The sequence below is a fragment of the Canis lupus genome, chromosome 29 (genome assembly GCF_048164855.1).
Source record: "Canis lupus baileyi chromosome 29, mCanLup2.hap1, whole genome shotgun sequence".
NCBI lineage: Eukaryota > Metazoa > Chordata > Mammalia > Carnivora > Canidae > Canis > Canis lupus.
This window is the reverse complement of record NC_132866.1, coordinates 30,746,754-30,765,006: the sequence shown is the minus strand read 5'-3', so window position 1 is coordinate 30,765,006 and position 18,253 is coordinate 30,746,754. Positions and strand designations below refer to the sequence as shown.

At 46.2% G+C, this 18,253-nt stretch overlaps 1 long non-coding RNA gene across 1 annotated transcript; it reads right to left on the bottom strand.

Moving 5' to 3' along the window:
• Positions 1-610: 610 nt before the first annotated feature.
• LOC140620588 (uncharacterized) lies at positions 611-16,077 on the bottom strand. Its single transcript, XR_012020334.1, has 4 exons — positions 15,240-16,077; positions 14,099-14,263; positions 2,038-2,141; positions 611-1,006 (listed from the first exon to the last, which is right to left on the bottom strand). It is a non-coding gene; the product is annotated as an uncharacterized lncRNA (long non-coding RNA).
• Positions 16,078-18,253: the final 2,176 nt, after the last annotated feature.

Below are 18,253 nucleotides of genomic sequence, written 5' to 3'. Positions count from 1 at the left end.
CAACAGAAACAGAGGGGTTTAGTCCACCAAAAGACATGTACATGAAAAAAAAAAGACATGTACATGAATAGTTATAGCAGCCTCACTCATAATAGCCCAAACTTGGAAAGGATTCCAGTGCTCATCAGTAGGGAAATAGATAAACAAATTGTGGTGTATCCATACAATGGAATAATGAGCAAGAACAGGAATAAATCACACAGGCATTATGCCAGGTGAAAGAAGCTTGACACTAGGGCACCTCTTGTTTAATTCAATTTATATGAAGTAAAACACAAGCAAAACTAATTTATGGTGATAGAGGTAAAAAAAAATGGTTGTGTCTGAAAGAGGAGTGATCAAATTCTTCTGGTCTTCCGGAAATACTCTGTATTTTTATCTAGATGGTAGTAATGTGTGTGTGCGTGTAAAAAGACATCAAATAGCACACTTAACTTTAATGTACTTTATGACGGTTATGCCCCAAGAAAAAAAGAAAAGAACATTTCTGTGGGGGATGACGAGTTCATGGTGGGTGGGGTGCCTTATCCCCTCCCTTGTCCATCAGTACTGATTAACCACCATACTCCTCTTCACTGAACTCAGCTTTATTTTTTTTTTAGATGTTTGTTTATTTATTTATTTATTCATGAGATACAGAGAGAGAGAGGGGGGCAGAGACACAGGCAGAGGAAGAAGCAGGCTCCATGCAGGGAGCCCGATGTGGGACTCGATCCCGGGTCTCCAGGATCATGCCCTGGGCTGCAGGCGCCTGAACCGCTGAGCCACCCTGAACTCAGCTTTAGAACTGCTCTCAATCCAGCACTCCAGCCAGGTTGACCTGAATCAGAAACGATTAGCATCTTCTTATGTATACACAAGTACCTTAATTAAGATATGCCATCATCTTCGATGTTTGGCCATGCTTTGGGAAGAACTGGCTTCAGCTAGCTAGCTGGCGGCAAGTTCCCTGACTTCCAGGTGCAGTTCCCAGGAGGAGATGGCTTCGGGGCAGCAGTCTGGGAAGCTGGAGAATGAGAGCATGAGGGGTATGAAACTATCCAGAGTAAGGTGATTAACTCAGCACCCCAGCTAAGACTGGGGCCCAGCAAAGGCTATAGTTAGACAGGGGCCCACGTTCTACAATGTAGAACAAACTAGCTTTTCTCTAGCAGCAGGGAAAGGAGAAGAGCAGGATGGAAGCACAGTCTGGACTGCAGGAAATGACTGCCTCTTCATTTGTGCAAAGTCCTCTAGCAGCTGGAAAGATAGTCTCCCGTCAGTTCTTTTCAGTGATGCTGACTTCCTGTGGGTTCACTCTTCGCAGCTTACAAAATCCCCTCCATCCTTCATCACACAACCATGTGATCTGGACAGAGTGGGAATACCCACTCCCATTTTAAGTAAGAAAACCAAGGTTCAGAGATCAGAGATGTTGTATGACCCACAAACCTGGGGGTTTGTGGTTTAAAAACCCTGTTAACTAAGTAAAGGATTAAGAATTCACACCCAGGTCTGCCTTCCTAAACCCATGCTCCTTCTTTGTCTTTTCCTTTGTAGTTTTTTCTTTTTTTTTAACATCAAAGCTATATGTGCATAAGAATGGTCAAATCATTCTGTAAGATTAGTTATGAAAATGGCAGTCGTCCCCTACCCCACCCCCACTCCCACCATCATTTCCCCTCCAGAGAGCTACCAACTTTCACCTCTTAACAACTGGTCATTTTGGAATTTATCTCCACAATGTATGAAAATAGATCCATGCCTCGTTAAGCCACTGTGGAATTTCAGCATACTGAGAACACAAAGAAGATCCTACAGGCTTCCAGAAACAGTAAAAATAACATTACCTACAGAGAGCTAAGGATTAGAATGGTCTCAGCTCTCTCCACAGCAAAACACTGGAGCACAGAAGGCACTGCAACACCTTCAAAATTGTGAAGGAAAAGGATTCCCAACTTAGAATTCTACACACGGCCAAACTATCAATCAAATGTGAAGGTAAGATAAAGACATTTTCGTATAGTAAATGTCTCAAAATATTGACTTTTTGCATACCTTTTTCTCAGGAAGCTCTCGGAGAATGCCAAATCCTTTATAACAGATTCACAATTATGTCACTGTTATCCCTCTTCTCTTTTCTGTCTCTACAGATCTTGCACCTTCAAAATATCATTTTTCTGTCAATTTAGTAGAATTTTAAGAGGGTGAAAATGAATATATTCAGTCAATTATCACTATTCAGAATTTCTCTGCTTTTTTATTCATTATTTTTAAAGCAACGGATCTTGTCTTCAAACAAAATCTTAATGTAAAAAACAAATATCTAAAACACACCAAAGTAATATTGCGTTGGTTGTGGTATGGTTTCTCTCCATTGATCAAATGTTAAGAAAGTTGCTGCAGCTAATTAATGAAAACGGAATGGACAAATTAGAACAACACCATTTTACAAAATTAATAATAAATCCATAAATTAATTAATGGATCTAGGTACTGAGTATCAGCCGCTGTTAGCATCACCCCTTGCATTCACACAAAATGACAACACGACATTGTGTGCATCTTTCGATGAAAGAACACACCACCACCTATAGTTGCCAAAATATCACAACCTGAATTGATCAATCCTCTGTGTCCAACAACCCAATTACTGGAAATACCAATGCTGAACTGTAGGCCGTCGGCAAAATGCAAACTGGGGAAGGTCTGCTGGTCCAATGCCCTGGAATCTTCAACATATAATTAAAAGAGGGGGCAAAAGGGATGGAGGGAGAATCTTTGGGTTAAAAGAGACTTTAAAGATGCATCAAGGGCAGCCCAGGTGGCTTAGCAGTTTAGCACCACCTTCAGCCCATGGTGTGATCCTGGACTCCCTGGATCAAGTCCCGCGTCATGATTCCTGCAGGGAGCCTGCTTCTCCCTCTGCCTGTGTCTCTGCCTCTGTGTGTGTGTGTGTGTGTGTGTGTGTGTGTGCGTGTGTGTGTCTAATGAATAAATAAATAAAATCTTAAAAAAAAAAGATGCATCAAATTAAAAAGTAGGTAAAAAAAAAAATTAAAAAGTAGGTAAGTACACACCCATGTTCATTACAGCATCATTCACAATAGCCAAGATGTAAAAGCAACTCAAGTATCCATCCACAGATGAGTGGACAAAAAAAATGTGGTCTATACATACAATGGAATATAAGTCAGCCTTAAAATGTAAGGAAATCCTGTCACATGCAGCAATGTGGATGAACCTTAAGGACGTGAATGCTGAGTAGAAAAAGGCAGTCATAAAAAGACAAATACTGGGATCCCTGGGTGGCGCAGCGGTTTGGCGCCTGCTTTTGGCCCAGGGCGCGATCCTGGAGACTCGGGATCGAATCCCTCATCGGGCTCCCGGTGCATGGAGCCTGCTTCTCCCTCTGCCTGTGTCTCTGCCTCTCTCTCTCTCTCTCTCTCTCTCTGTGACTATCATAAATAAATAAAAAATTTAAAAAAAAAGACAAATACTATGTGATTTCACTTATATGTGGTGCCCAGAGTCATCAAATTGATAGAGACAGAAAGTAGAATGGAGGTTACCAGGGGTAGGGGAAGAGGGACGGGGGGAGTTGTCACATAGATAATAGAGTTCTAGTATGGCAAGATGAAAAATTCTGGAGGTAGGTGGTGGTGATGGTTACACAACAATGTGAATGTACTTAACACCACTGTACTATACACCTGGACATTTGAAATGCTTAATATGGTGACTTTTATGCTGTGTGTTTTTTACTACAGTTTAAAATTTTTATTTAATTTTTAAAAGTGAGTAAGACTAAATGGTAGAGACGAAGTAGGTGCTTTTGGGTAGTAAAGTTACAAAGAAATGTGAGGAAGTGATTACCATAAATGTTGGGGTGGGGAGCTACATTCTGGGGAAAGGAAAGGAGGTGTCTTTGGGACAGGGCACAGAGAGGCTGCTGTAGCTCTACTGCTTGATCCAGGTGCTGATTTTTTTTTTAAGATTTTATTTATTTATTTATTTATTTATTTATTTATTTATTTAACAGAGAGAGAGAGAGACAGAGAACAAGCACAAGCATGGGAGCAGCAGAGGCAGAGGGAGAAGCAGATGCCTTACTAAGCCAGGAGCCCAATGTGGGGCTAGATCCCAAGACCTTGAAATCATGACCTAAGCTGAAGGTAGACACTTAACCGACTGAGCCACCCAGGCACCCAATCCAGGTGCTGATTTACCAGAGGAGTCACCTTATAAAAATTCACTATGCTACGCATTTGCCATCTGTGGTTTTTTTCTGTTTCAAGTATAATTCAAACGTAAGAGGGAAGAAAACCTGAGAAGAAAGAAAGCTGCTACAATCCTGTCAGGCCAACATATTCGGGTAAAACAACCACTTCATCTGAATGAAAAGAGAATTTGGGAGCAAGGCAGCCTGAAGCTGGGCCCACCAGCTCTTCCACACCTCTCCCTTGCTGAATACTCATGCAAAGCCCAGTCTGTACCGGGTCTCCTCCCTGCATCCGAACCCCAGGTCCTGTGCTCAGCCTGCCCCTATCCCTGGGGACTTTTTCACAGAGCCCAAACAGTTGAGTTCTGCCAAGGGGTCACAGGAAAACAGTACTCAGCAGCAGGACAACCCAGGGTCTCAGCCACGAGTACACAAAGTTAAGACTCAACGCCTTTGTTGTCAGCTGTCCAATTTCATTTTCTGGTTCCCAAATTCGCTAATGTGAATTCTGCTAAAATCTTTGTGTCACCATAATGTACCATCACAGGGTCAGGATTGGAACAGCTTTTTATCAGCCTGTGGTGACAAGTGTCCCAGCACAAAGTCCCTAATGCTCATGCAAACACAGCCCCCAGCATGCATATGAGGATGCCGGAGAGCAGTGGATAAGAATGCAGACTTGTTCAGACTGCCTGGGTCCAGACCTGGGCTCTGCCCCCTGACCTCACGCCACAAGCTCCCTACAATCCCTGGGACTTGTTTTCCCATATGTAAAGTGGGGGGTTGTAACAGTATTTATTCTATAGGGTTGTTATAGGGCCTCAACATGCTGACATATGTCTCATTTTTAAAAGGTTTTATTTATTTATTCACGAGAGAGAGGCAGAGACATAGGCAGAGGGAGAAGCAGGCTCCCTGAAAGGAGCCCGATGTGGGACTCAATCCCAGGATCTGGAGATCATGACCTGAGCCGAAGGCAGATGCTCAACCACTGAGCCACCCAGGTACCCCTGAAATGTCTTTAAAAAGAGAGCCTGGCTCAGGGTAAGTGCTCAGTGCCTGTCCTTATTTCACATAAGGGCACAGCCCCAGGCTCACAATGGCCAGGCCAGAAAAAGAGGGGAATCTATCCATCTACCGATCTTTCCTGTCTCCTGGGGATGGGAGAGCTTGAGAAGTCTTGCTGCTTCCAGACCTACTCATCCAGCTGCCTGAATGAGTTCATACCTCAAACTCAACATGGTGGAAAACCCACTGCCTGAGCTCCCCTGTCACTCTCCTCCAGGCTGATCCCCTTCCAGTATTTTCTATCTCTCTGAACAACTGCAGTGTCCATCCAATTCCATGAGCCAGAAACCTGAGAGGCACCCTGTACTCCTCCCTCTTCCTCACCTCACTGTTGACCCATCCATGACACAAGAACTTCATGTTCTAATCGCATCACAGTGTCATTCCCCTTTCTCCCTCTCCCTGCCATCTTCCCCTGGGGTCTCATGCCACATGCCTCTCCTCATCACTACCATGGCCACCATTTAAATTACTTCTGTGATTGTTTGATTAGGATCTGCCTCCTCCACTAGACTATAAGCTCCAAGACGGCAGGAGCCATGCCAATGTCATCATTGCATCTGTTGCTTGTAGCACATGCCTGGCACATCACAGGTGCTCAGTGAAGATACAGGGAATGAGCTGGATACTTGATTTTTTTTTAAGATTTTATTTATTTATTCATGAGAGACACAGAGAGAGAGAGAGAGAGAGAGAGAGAGAGAGAGAGGCAGAGACACAGGCAGGGGGAGAAGCAGGCTCCATGCAGGGAGCCCGACATGGGACTCGATCCCAGGTCTCCAGGATCACGCCCTGGGCTGAAGGTGGCGCTAAACCACTGAGCCACCCGGGCTGCCCCTGGATACTTGATTTAAACAGAAAAACGTGTAAGTCAATCGGAGAAGGACAGGGCAGCCTGGGTGGCTTAGCGGTTTAGTGCCGCCTTCAGCCCAGGGTGTGATCCTGGGGTCCTGGGATTGAGTCCTGAGTCGGACTCCCCACATGGAGCCGGCTTCTCCCTCTGCCTGTGTCTCTGCCTCTCTCTCTCTCTCTCTCTCTCTCTCCCTGAGTCTCTCATAAATAAAATCTTAAAAAAAAAAAAAGTCAATCGGAGAAGGACAATCATTATATGGTTTCACGCATACGGAGAATATAAGAAATAGTGAAAGGGATTATAGGGGGAAGGAGGGAAAATCAGTGAGAAAAATTAGAGAGGGTGACAAAACATGAGAGACTCCTAACTCTGAGAAATGAACAAGGGGTAGTGGAAGGGGAGGCGGGGGGGGGGAATGGGGTGACTGGGTGACAGGCACTGAGGGGAGCACTTGATGGGATGACCACTGGGTGTCATACTATATGTTGGCAAATCGCACTCCAATAAAAAAAACATTTTTAAAAATATAAATAAATAGATAGATGATAGATAGAGATAGAAAGGAGCACATTCCCCCCATTTACATGCTGCGACCCAAGGGAGCCTGCCACCTTCCGCAGCCCTAGGGCCTTCCCTATAGGAGCCACATCACCCCTTTTCATCTGCCTTGTCTGCCCCACAGAGCCTACAGACCAAATGGGGTGGACCTAGATTGTTTCCCTGAACTGAGACAGCCATGGAAAGCTGGCCCCTCTGGCCCCACCGAGCCAAAACTTCTATGGCAGTCCCCACTCCCACCCCTGTTATGCCAGTGAGTTTGGGTACTTTTGTAAAATAGGAGGAAAGGCACGGAGCCACAGTCATCTGAAGAACCCTGCTCCATCCCAGAACCTCCTCCTTCCACCTGACTCTGACGGCTAGAGCAGAGGGCTCCCAGAGTCGCTTGTTCAGGGAGGACATAGCACCTGCTATGGCCAGGTGCCATGGGAGACAGGGCACCTCAGTGGACAAACATGTCTCATAGATGCTGATTTAACAAAGGCCATATGACAATTTTAGCTGACAAAGCTTGAGGGGAAGTCTGCTGGGGAGCTACTAGGAATGTTTTCCTCACTCTTACAAGGCAAGACAAACAAGGAACACCTCCTTCTCAGGCCTACATTGGGTCATGCCTGCAGCAGGGGCAGCCATCTCACCACCTTGACACTGAGAATGACAGGCTGAAAGACAGGAAGAGCCTAGATCCTTGACGACGCTGTTGGCTTTGGAATCCACCACCCTGGAACCACCTTGGCCCGGATCTCCTCGTGGCACGAGGTGCTAAAAGCCTTCATTGTTTAAGCTGTCCTCTGATGAGTTTTCTGTCCTTTGCAGCCAAAGGCCTCCTACAGAGGCAGCCCAGGCAGCCAACACCTCCTGAGCAGTTGCAGGATACCAGGCTCTGAGTACAACTCTCTCAGTACTCCTCTCTCAGCACCTCCCACTTCTCCCTGAGAGCTGGAGTGATCGTGCCCATTTTGCAGCTGAGGAAGCTGAGACCCAGAGGCGGAGGAGAACTTGCTCTGTCATGTACTGAGTGCCGGTGAACTTGAAACTAAAACCCAGGTTGTCTACTCTCCTTCAGCCACACTAGCCCAGAGAAGATGGGTTTGGTCACCGTGTTGGTCAGAACTCTCCACTACAAGTATAAGGGGCGGAAGCCAGGCCGGCCTAAGCTTAAAAGGCATGTACTGACTCCATTCCCAAGAGCAGACAGGGCAAAGGGATGACTGTCTCCAGGAACTCAGAAACACTTTCTCCCTTATCTTTGCTCTTCTCTGACACCATTCCCTCAGACCAGCTCCCTAGGAGGCTGGAATCATGGCCACCAGCAGCCTTGGTCTCACATCCCAAAGGCTACGGGCCAAAAAGGACAGGGGTCTCACTTTCCCCAGTTTGGGTTTTATCAGCCAAATGCAGGTCCCCACATCTTCACTATAAGTCTGGATCCTGAGTGCCACCTTTGGGTTCTGTGGCTTGGCCACTCCAACCTCTCTCTGCCTCAGTTTGCCTGTCCTGAAATAAGCAGAGTAACAGCACCGGCTTTGCTGGGCTATGGGGAGGGTCATTCATATGTCCAACAAACACATTGTGCACACCAGCTACATGTCAGGCAGTGTAGTAGGTGCTGGGGTGACAGTAAAGGATAATGAGACCCAATCCCTGCCTCGTGGAGTTTACAGTCTAGCAGGAAAGACAGATATTAACTACACAAACACATGAATGAATATCTGTTACAACTCTGCTAAGTGTTCTAAAGAATAAATACAGAACACAGTGGGAGAGAAAGAAAGGAACCTAGCTCAGATTGAATGCATAGCATTAAAAAGCCTGACTCCAGGTGTGGAGTAAGTATCCAGTCTATGCTATTATATAAGTTTTCCCTTGGCATCCTCCCAGTCACCTCATGCCCACAGCGCCTTAGTACGAGAAGAGCTAGATGAGCCAGTGGCTCTGCTCTCCATCTCTGCAACCAATTACAAGCCTCCTAGGAGATGGAGAGAAAGTGTGACGCATGTGTTGGGACAGCAAAGTACAGCAGGTCCCAGGGTAGCCTGTTCCTGGTGGATGGCACACACCCAGCTCTTAGCAGCCCCTTCTTGGCTCCAGCTGAGGCTCCAGGGGCTTCTTGGGCTCCAGGGTCTCTCAGGTTCCTTCCGCTGGCTCCGTGTCAAACCCTAAATGAAGGAGTGCTGGAGAGAGATTTACTGCGTTAACAAGCCAACTTTCCATTCACCATTGCCAGGCTCTGCTGTCCCCACAGCTCCTGGCCTAGGGATGAGGGCCCTGCCCCTGCCTCTGCCTCCGTCCCCAGCCTCTGGGCTTCTAATCATATCCTGGTGACCACCTCTGGAGGGACCATTTGCGAAAATCTCTTTGTGATCAAAGGATGTGTCTGTAGAACACACTCAGGCCCCTGTGGGATTCCACTCCCATCTCTCTTGTACAGACATACTGGTTTTTCAGGGAAGAAGAGCCAAGAGCTGCTAAGCTAGATTAATTGTCGCAAATGCTGACTACATTCCTATATCCCATCATCATTGCCATGAGCCCAACTCAAGCCCTTAGGACCCTAATCAGGACTGTGGTGCCAGCCCAGCTCATCCTGGCCCTGAGCTCTCCCTTTGCCACCACAGAGACAGTCAAAGGGGCCACCTGGCATACACATCACTCCTCCATTTGCACCTCCTATGGTTCTCTGGATCTGAACAACTCCAATCTGTCCCCTTAATGTGGCCAACAAGACCCCTGTGATATGCCCCCCCCCCACCCCCCAACATTTCTGACCATGTATTCTCAGGAAACCATGCAGGATTTTCCCAGGACATCATATACTTTTTCATCCAAGACTATTCCAACACATGCCCTCCTCTTATATTAACTTGTCCACTAAATAATGAATGCCTACTATGTGCCAGTGTCTGTGCTGGCTCTGAGATGCAACAGTAAATCACACAGACACAGTTCTTGCCCTCAGGGAGCCCATGGTCTAGTAGAGGAGGCAGACATCAGTGAAAAACAAAGAATCCCCAGAGTTTATAATTACCAAAAGTAGTGAGAGCTATGAAGGAATCATGTAGGATGCTGGGAGCCCAAGAAGGCTTCCGTGAGCTGACGTCCAACTTGCCATGGGATGAAGAGTAGGTGCAGTTCTGGGAGTGGGGGAGCTTCCAGACGAAGGCCTGAGGCCAGAGGGCATCTGCAAGCTCTGGGATCTGAAAGCCTGGGTAGCAAGTGGGCAGAGAAAGTAGAGATGGGCTAGAGGAGGAAGTGGGAATAGCCCAGCAGATCATGTTAGAAGACCGTCCTTGATACAGAAGACCTGGAAGACCACGGAGCTCTTATTCAAGGGACTCAAACAGGGCATGAGCCCTCTGGACTGGGAGAGGGTAAGAATGACAACAGGGAAGATTAGTGAGATATGATGGGCACTGGACTGACATCACCACAATAGAAATGCTGGGTTAAAGAGGACTTTATTTTTTAACTTCATATTATGTACATGGATTTTCTATTGTGTGTGTGTAGGAGGGTTAGCACCCCTAGCTCCCACATTGTTCAAGGATCAACTGTACCCAGAGGTACCCCAAAGTTGCAGATATAGCTCTTCTGTTCCCACTTTGTAGCAGCAATCCAGTTTCCCTTTGGTTCAGAGGCACAAGGAGCCCAGCATGGTTGGATGGCTGTCTCAATTCAATAGACTCATTGTCGTGTCCCCTAATGAAAGCATACCTCCAGGCGGACCCCTGGGTGGCTCAATGGTTTAGCGCTTGCCTTCAGTCCTGGAGTTCCGGGATCGAGTCCCATATCAGGCATACCTCCATCAGAACTGAGGCATTCAAGGGATGAGCACTGGGTGTTATTCTATATGTTGGCAAATTGAACACCAATAAAAAATAAATTTATATTAAAAAAAAAAGGAACTGAGGCATTCAAAAAGCTAAGCTCAAGTTTCTGCAGGTAAGTTAAAGGACTGAGAAGGGCCCTTCCATTTCCATGGGAGACGGGCACAAACTCAGAGCATACAATGTGTATCCTATAAGACAGAGCTCAACCTTTCCAGACTACTGGTACCATAACCAACCCTTTAGAGGGCCATCGCATGTTCCGTCAGTAACAACTGCTTCTGGGTTATAAGGGCATGTGGTAAGAGCAGTGAATTCCCATGCCCATAAATCTGTTGCTACACTTACACTGCTCTGAAATGAGATCCCTGGTCAGAGGCAACGTTATGTAGAACACCATAATAGTAAATGAGGGATTCTGTGAGCACACAGATGGTTGGGCGGACAGAAGTATTCAGGAAAGAGCGGAAATCCACATCTAGAATAAGTGTTTATTCCAGTGATGACCAAACCGATGCCCTCCACAATGGAAGGGATCCAACATAATCAATCTGCCACCAGATGGCTAACTGATGCCCCCCCCCCTTCAGGAGTGGTAAGCTTCTAAATTGTATGGAGGGCATTTCTTTCCTTCCTTTCCTCATTCTACAATAATTTTCTGAGTGTCCCCTGGGGTCCAGGCACAGCCCTATGCTTATTCTATAAATGGCACAGCAGGGGCTGAGCTCTTGGCCATGGCATCAGGCTGGGTTGGGCGGGTAGATTGTGGTACGCAGAGACAGGAAACAAGATGGCTGCAGCTGCCACCACTTCTCAAACAGAGTGATGTGATGGGGAGAGCACGGGACAGGTAGTTGGAGCACCTGACTTCTAGTTCTAGACCAGCCTTCAGCATTCCTGTCATGTGAATAGAGGCACATTGCTAGCCTCAGTCTCCCCATTCTTAAAACAGAGTGAGAGGCACCTGAGTGACTCAGTCGGTAACATGTCCATCTCTATTTCGGCTCAGTCATGATCTCAGGGTCGAAATTGAGCCCCACGTCAGGGTCCACGCTCAGCAAGGAGTCTGCTTGAGATTCTCTCTCCCTCTCCCTCTGCCCCCCCCCACCCCCGCCAAATAAATAAATAAATCTTGAAACAAACAGAGGGAAAGCCCCAGGATAGAAGGTACCAGCAGTACCAAAGTTGGGGTGATCAGATTGGTTCCCCTCAGGTGCAGGCAACCAGGGAGTCAGTTGTTTATGGATAGTTTTTTTTTTTTTTAAATAATGACCTAGCAGTTGGTCTGCTAGTTACATTTTTATTGTCACCAGGTACTTGCAACTCTAAAGAGTATCAGTGAAAGAATACTCCTCACCCATAAGAAACTTTTCGTATGCCTAGGTTCTAAACAATCACTACCATTACTATTAAATTATAGTAATATATTTATAAGCTCTAAATAAGCACACTTTTACTATCCATCTTTTAAATAAACATTGTATTTTACATGATTGTCAACTTGGAGCAAACCCAGCTTATACAACTGGCCCCAGACACACACAGATCCGGCTCTATGTGTTTATTTCTATAGTACGTTTATAATGGTTTGCAATCTTTCAAGCTCACTTCTGAGTAAAATTTAAACAAGTAAATTGATAAAGACACGGAGATTTCAGTGGTTGGTCCCTGCCCACCCAACCGCTAAGGCCTGATGCATTAACTGCGGGAAGGTCACCTGCGCCATCTACTGGTAGAGGTGATGATTACAGGCACGCATACTTAATATGAGAAAAAACGTAAAATGGATTGCATGTGTTGAAATGATAATATTGCGGGGGGAGGGGGGCGGTGCCTGGGAAACAACCAGGAGATTTAATTGGTCAGCCTCAGGGCTGACTGTAACAAGCTGTGCCTAAATAACAGTGAGAAAGTTCTTTAACTTCTCAGGGCCTTAGTTTCCTCATTCTTAAAATGGATTAATGATACCTGTAACATGGAATTGTGATTAAATGTGATAAGGCGTATATAATTCCTCAGACACAGTGGGTGCTCAGAAGCTGGTTCTCTCTCTCAGAGCTGATCAAAATGGGAGAAAAACTAGAGCAAGCAGTCTCCCCAGGCACCATCAGAGGATTTTCTTGATTTACTTGCCTTTTCGTGTTATTGCTAAGCTGCGGGTGCCATGGCTGGGTATTAGCTTCCCCAACTGCGAAGGACCAGCTCCAGCTGCAGCCCTCCTGGGGACCCCACTTGGTGCTGACTGGGTGCCCACACCAGCACCAGCTCGCTCCACATTCTGCCTATGTGTCACCAGGCCCATACACCCGCTCCTCCCCTTGCTACAGGGAGCTGCGCCTCCAGCCCCCGTATTCCACACCCACGACAGGTCACAAACTGTTCACCCACTGCCACCTCTACATCAGCAGTTCTTAGGGTGGTCCTTGGACCAACAATATCAGCATCACCTGGTAACCTGTTAAAATGCAACTTCATGGGACACCTGGGTGGCTCAGTGCTTGAGTGCCTTCAGCTCAGGGAGTGATCCCAGGGTCCTGGGATCAAGTCCAGCATCAGGCTCACTGCATGGAGCCTGCTTCTCCCTCTGCCTATGTATCTCTCCCTGTGTCTCTGCCTCTCTCTCTTTCTCTCACAAATAAAATAAGATCTAAAAAGAAAGGAAGGAAGGAAGGAAGGAAGGAAGGAAGGAAGGAAGGAAGGAAAGAAAGAAAGAAAGAAAGAAAGAAAGAAAGAAAGAAAGAAAGAAAGAAAGAAAGAAAGAAAGAAAGAAAGAAAGAAAGAAAGAAAGAAAGAGAAAGAAAGAAAGAAAGAAAGAAAGAAAGAAAGAAAGAAAGAAAGAGAAAAGAAAGAAAAGAAAGAAAGAAAGAAAGAAAGAAAGAAAGAAAGAAAGAAAGAAAGAAAGAAAGAAAGAAAGAAAGAAAGGAAAGAAAGAAAAGAAGAAAGAAAGAAAGAAAGAAAGAAAGAAAGAAAGAAAGAAAGAAAGAAAGAAAGAAAGAAAAATTGAACTTCCTGAGCCTCAGATCAACTGACTCAGAAACTCCAGGGGTAGGGCCTAGCAATGTTGCCACTTGTTGTCCAGGTGACTCTGACACATGAAATTTGAGAACTGCTGCTCTACAAAGCCCCCCACTCCACCAGGCCTATTCCTCTTAGATTCCTGGGTCCCACTTTCAGGTCCTACCTTCCCTGCCACCCCCTCCATCCAGTGACCCCCTATTTTATTATGGAGAAACTCTCCCGGCACCTAAAACCATCCCACACTCTTCCCCTTGCCCACTCCACCTACAGTAATGCTGAGTAACCCTATCATTAGCAAACCTTCAATATATGTTCTCAGCCATATTGTTACATTTAATTGCAAATCATTTGTTCTCACTGCTGTGTAGTAGTCCACTGTAAGAATGTGCCGTGTGTTCATTTCTCATTCCTGCTGTAACAAACTACCACAAATGTAGTGGCATAAAACAATACATATTTATTATCTTCCAGTTCTGGAGGTCAGAGGTCAGAAATGGGTCTCACTGGCCTAAAATCCAGGTACAGCAGGGCTGCATTCCTTCCCAAGGCTCTAGGGAAAAAATGATTCCTTACCTCTTCCAGCTTCCCGCAGCCACCCGCACTCCTGGGCTCGTGGCCTCTTCCATCTCCAAAGCCGGCAATGACCAGTTGAGTCTTTCTAACACTGCTGCCTCCAGTTCTGACTCTTCTGTCTCCCTCTTCCTCATTTAAGGAACCGTGTGATACATTTGGCCCACCCTAATAATACAGGATAATCTCTTTATTTTAAGGTCAGCTGATAGACCTGTTATTCCCATTTGCTACCCAATCCTCCCCTGCTAACACAACACATCCATAGCACAGCCTTGTTCTGCCTCCCACATCCATTGCGCGGTATCCATGGCACCGCTGCTGGGCATCTGGGTGGTTCCCGTACAAGTCTGTGGTGAGCATACTTCCATTGGGTTTAAACATATCCAGGGGGACAGCCAGGTTATTGCCTAGATGTTCCACTTTAGTAGATGCTGCCAATTTTTCCAAAGTGATTGAACCCATGTAACACTCCCACCAGCCACATTCGAATTCCAGTTGTGCTCAATGTTGCAACACTTGGCATTTCCCCCCAGCTTTTGTTGACACCAGGACCTCCTTACCACTCTGCCTGCCTTCATGTCTACAGGGCCCAGCAATGTTTCACCCTGACCATCCATTCATTTCCATTTCTGTTCCCAGGATGGAAGACTTTGCTGTTGGAGAAAATGGCCATTTTCAGGGCATTTTCTGACCCGAACCTCAAATCTATATGGATATTTGTGGGCACTGGTGGCCATTCAGGTAAACCTAGTAGGTACAATATCTTAGGATGACAGCAATTTTAGGGACCATGTGTATTCCATCTTCCCACTCAGAGCAATTATGTCACAGGTACCATGGTCTCTCAAGCTGTTGCGCCTTTATTAGACTGTATTTCCAGCACCAAAATCCCTTTCCGAAGGCTACTTCGCACTGCCCTTCATGGCATGTGCCCTCCAGAAAAGCTTCCCCAAATCTCTCAGTTGGACTCTATGCCCCTCCTCTCTGCTTCCACAGCACAAGGCACTACCTAGAACCTACCACACCATATTAGAACCCATCATCTCTCCCACTGCCCTGCACCACCAGGGTCAAACCAAGATGATTGGATATAGCTCTTGCCCTTACATCTATCATTCAAGGTCAGAAAGCTCAAACTCACCTGTGTTCACTGGTGATGGGCACCACTGCTACCAACACATTTTCATCCAGGAAGGCTGACGAGTATTCCATTATTGGACAGATCTGATTCAGTTCAGTACATTTACGAAGAGCATCCTATGTGCCAGGTGCTATCTTAAGTATGGCAGAAACAGAAATAAGGAACAGCTCCTACCTTCAAGGAACCTGAGCTTCCACAAGCTAGAGCCACTCTTTCTGCCATTGGCCTCAGACACAGAAACATTTAACATTTCCTCCTCCACATGGGAACACTCAGATATTTCAAGTCAGCCAGGCAGGGTGCCTGCATGACTGTTGGTTAAATGTCTTGATCCTTAAGCTCAGATCATGATCCTGGTCCTGGGATCGAATCCTACATTGGGCTCCCTGCTCAGCAGGGAGTCTGCTTCTCCCTCTTCCTCTACCCTGTCCTAACTACCCCTGCACTCCCCTTCATGCTTGCTTTGTCTCTCTCCCAAATAAATAAATAAGATCTTAAAAAAAAAAAAAAAAGTCAGGGGTTGCCTGGGTGGCTCAGTTGGTTGGGTGTCTGCCTTCGGTTCAGGTCATGATCCCAGGATCCTGGGATCAAGCCCCACTTCAGGCTCCCTACTCAGCAGGGAGTCTGCTTCTCCCTCTGCTCCTTCCCCAGCTCATGCATGTACTCTCTCGCTCTCTCTCGCTCTTGCTCTTGCTCACTCTCTCTCAAATAAATAAAATTTTTGAGAAAAAAAAGTCATCCAGGCAGTGAAAGGATATAGTCAACACTCCAAATGCAAATCAGGCAATAGGATTAAAGACAAAAATAATCTCCAATGATAGAAATGGTAGCCTAGGGCGCAATCCTGGAGACCCAGGATCGAATCCCACGTTGGGCTCCCGGTGCATGGAGCCTGCTTCTCCCTCTGCCTGTGTCTCTGCCTCTCTCTCTCTCTCTGTGACTATCATAAATAAATTTTAAAAAATTTTTAAAAAAAAAAAGAGGGATCCCTGGGTGGCGCAGCGGTTTAGCGCCTGCCTTTGGCCCAGGGCGCGATCCTGGAGACCCAGGATCAAATCCCACATCGGGCTCCCGGTGCATGGAGCCTGCTTCTCCCTCTGCCTGTGTCTCTGCCTCTCTCTCTCTGTGTGTGACTATCATAAATAAATTTAAAAAATTAAAAAAAAAAAAAAAAGGAAAGAAATGGTAGCCTAGGGCAGGCACATGGCGGATTGACTGTAATGTGGCATGAGAGAACTCTCTGGAATGATGGAAATGTACATCTTAATTGGGGTGGTGGTTACAGGATGTACACATCTTATCAAACCGTATGCTTAGACTTGCTTTAAAAGGAAAGATGGGAGGGGTCCCTGGGTGGCTCAGCGGTTTGGCGCCTGCCTTTGGCCCAGGGCACAATCCTGGAGACCCAGGATCAAATCCCATGTCGGGCTCCCGGTGCATGGAGCCTGCTTCTCTCTCTGCCTCTCTCTCTCTCTCTTTTTCTGTGACTATCATAAATAAATAAAAATTAAAAAAAAAACACAAGTACATCTAAATAAATAAATAAATAAATAAATAAATAAATGGAAAGATGGGAATAAAGGGGAAAGGAGAAAAAATAAGTGGGAAATATCAGAAAGGGAGACAGAACATGAGAGACTCCTAACTCTGGGAAACGAACTAGGGGTGGTGGAAGGGGAGGCAGGTGGGAGGTGGGGGTGAATGGGTGACGGGCACTGAGGGGGGCACTTGACGGGATGAGCGCTGGGTGTTATTCTGATGTTGACAAATTGAACACCAATAAAAAATGAATTTAAAAAAAAAAAGGAAAGATGGATTGTCCATACGCATGCACTCACCGCCACTCATGGGATGTGTCACCACCTCGGCCCTAAGTCGCCATTTTTTCAAAATCTCCATTTCTATTTGTAAAACATCTTTTGTGAGCTAATTCTATGACTTTCAGGCCCCGTATTGAAGTAAATTCTTACTGTAAACCAGAGACAAAGGAGCTAGCTTCCTGGCTGAAGTGGGCACGGGCAATCTGATGGTGTGCTTCCAACCTCTTCTCCTCCTCATAGTGAGAGGGCGCCATTGTCTCTAAGTCCCAACTAGCTCTGATAGGCACTGCTTCTATGTCTCTGCTGAGGATTTGCCTCAGACTAAATATATCCTTTTCCTCCATACCATATGATTTCTAGATTCCTCTGGAAAGAACAGGCATCTGTGCTCCCATAGAAGAGGGAAGCAGAGACAAGGAAGAGGGCCACGCCTCTCCTCTCCATTCTCCTCCTCTTCGTGATTCATTCCACATAATACCCACCGTGCATGTTCGAGAAGTGGCTGCAACACGAAACCTCTCATTAATGGTCAATTCCAGTTACATTAAAGTATTTAATAAAGCCTGGATTACGGGGTCATTAGGTTTCCAGTAAATCCTAGTGCCTTTTCATCAGGGAAAGGCAGGAGGCCCTGGCCCTAGGCCTTTAAGATGAAGAGAAGAATTAATGGGAGGTCACCCTTTTAATGTTTCCTCTTCTGCTCTGACCAGCCTAACTTGTGGTCATCTTGCTTTTAGAGAATTTATCACTAGTTCCCTGCATCTGGGAATATGAAGACCCTTCTTAACACCCACAAATTTTAGTTTCTACCCTTTACAGCTGCATTTTTATCCATATAGAAACTACAGTGTGTACGCTCGTGCGCACACACACTTACATGCTATTATGATTTCATTAACTTAAAAATATCTTGATAGATCACAACACAGACAAACACTGAAGGACAGCATTGCCTCTAGAAGAGGCAGGCAGTGCACACCCTGACTTGAAGTCCCCTTGTAGTGCTGTGTACTCCCAGGAGCTATGTGAAGTCCCCATGGCTGTGTACTCCCAGGAGCTAGATCACACTGAGGCATTCCCATAGCCAGTCATGGCAGGCACAAGCCAATTCCAGAGAAGCTAGTGGATAAACCTTTTACCACCTTTCTCGCAACCTTCCCTCCCCTCTCCAGGGTGGTCTCATGACTCAAGGAA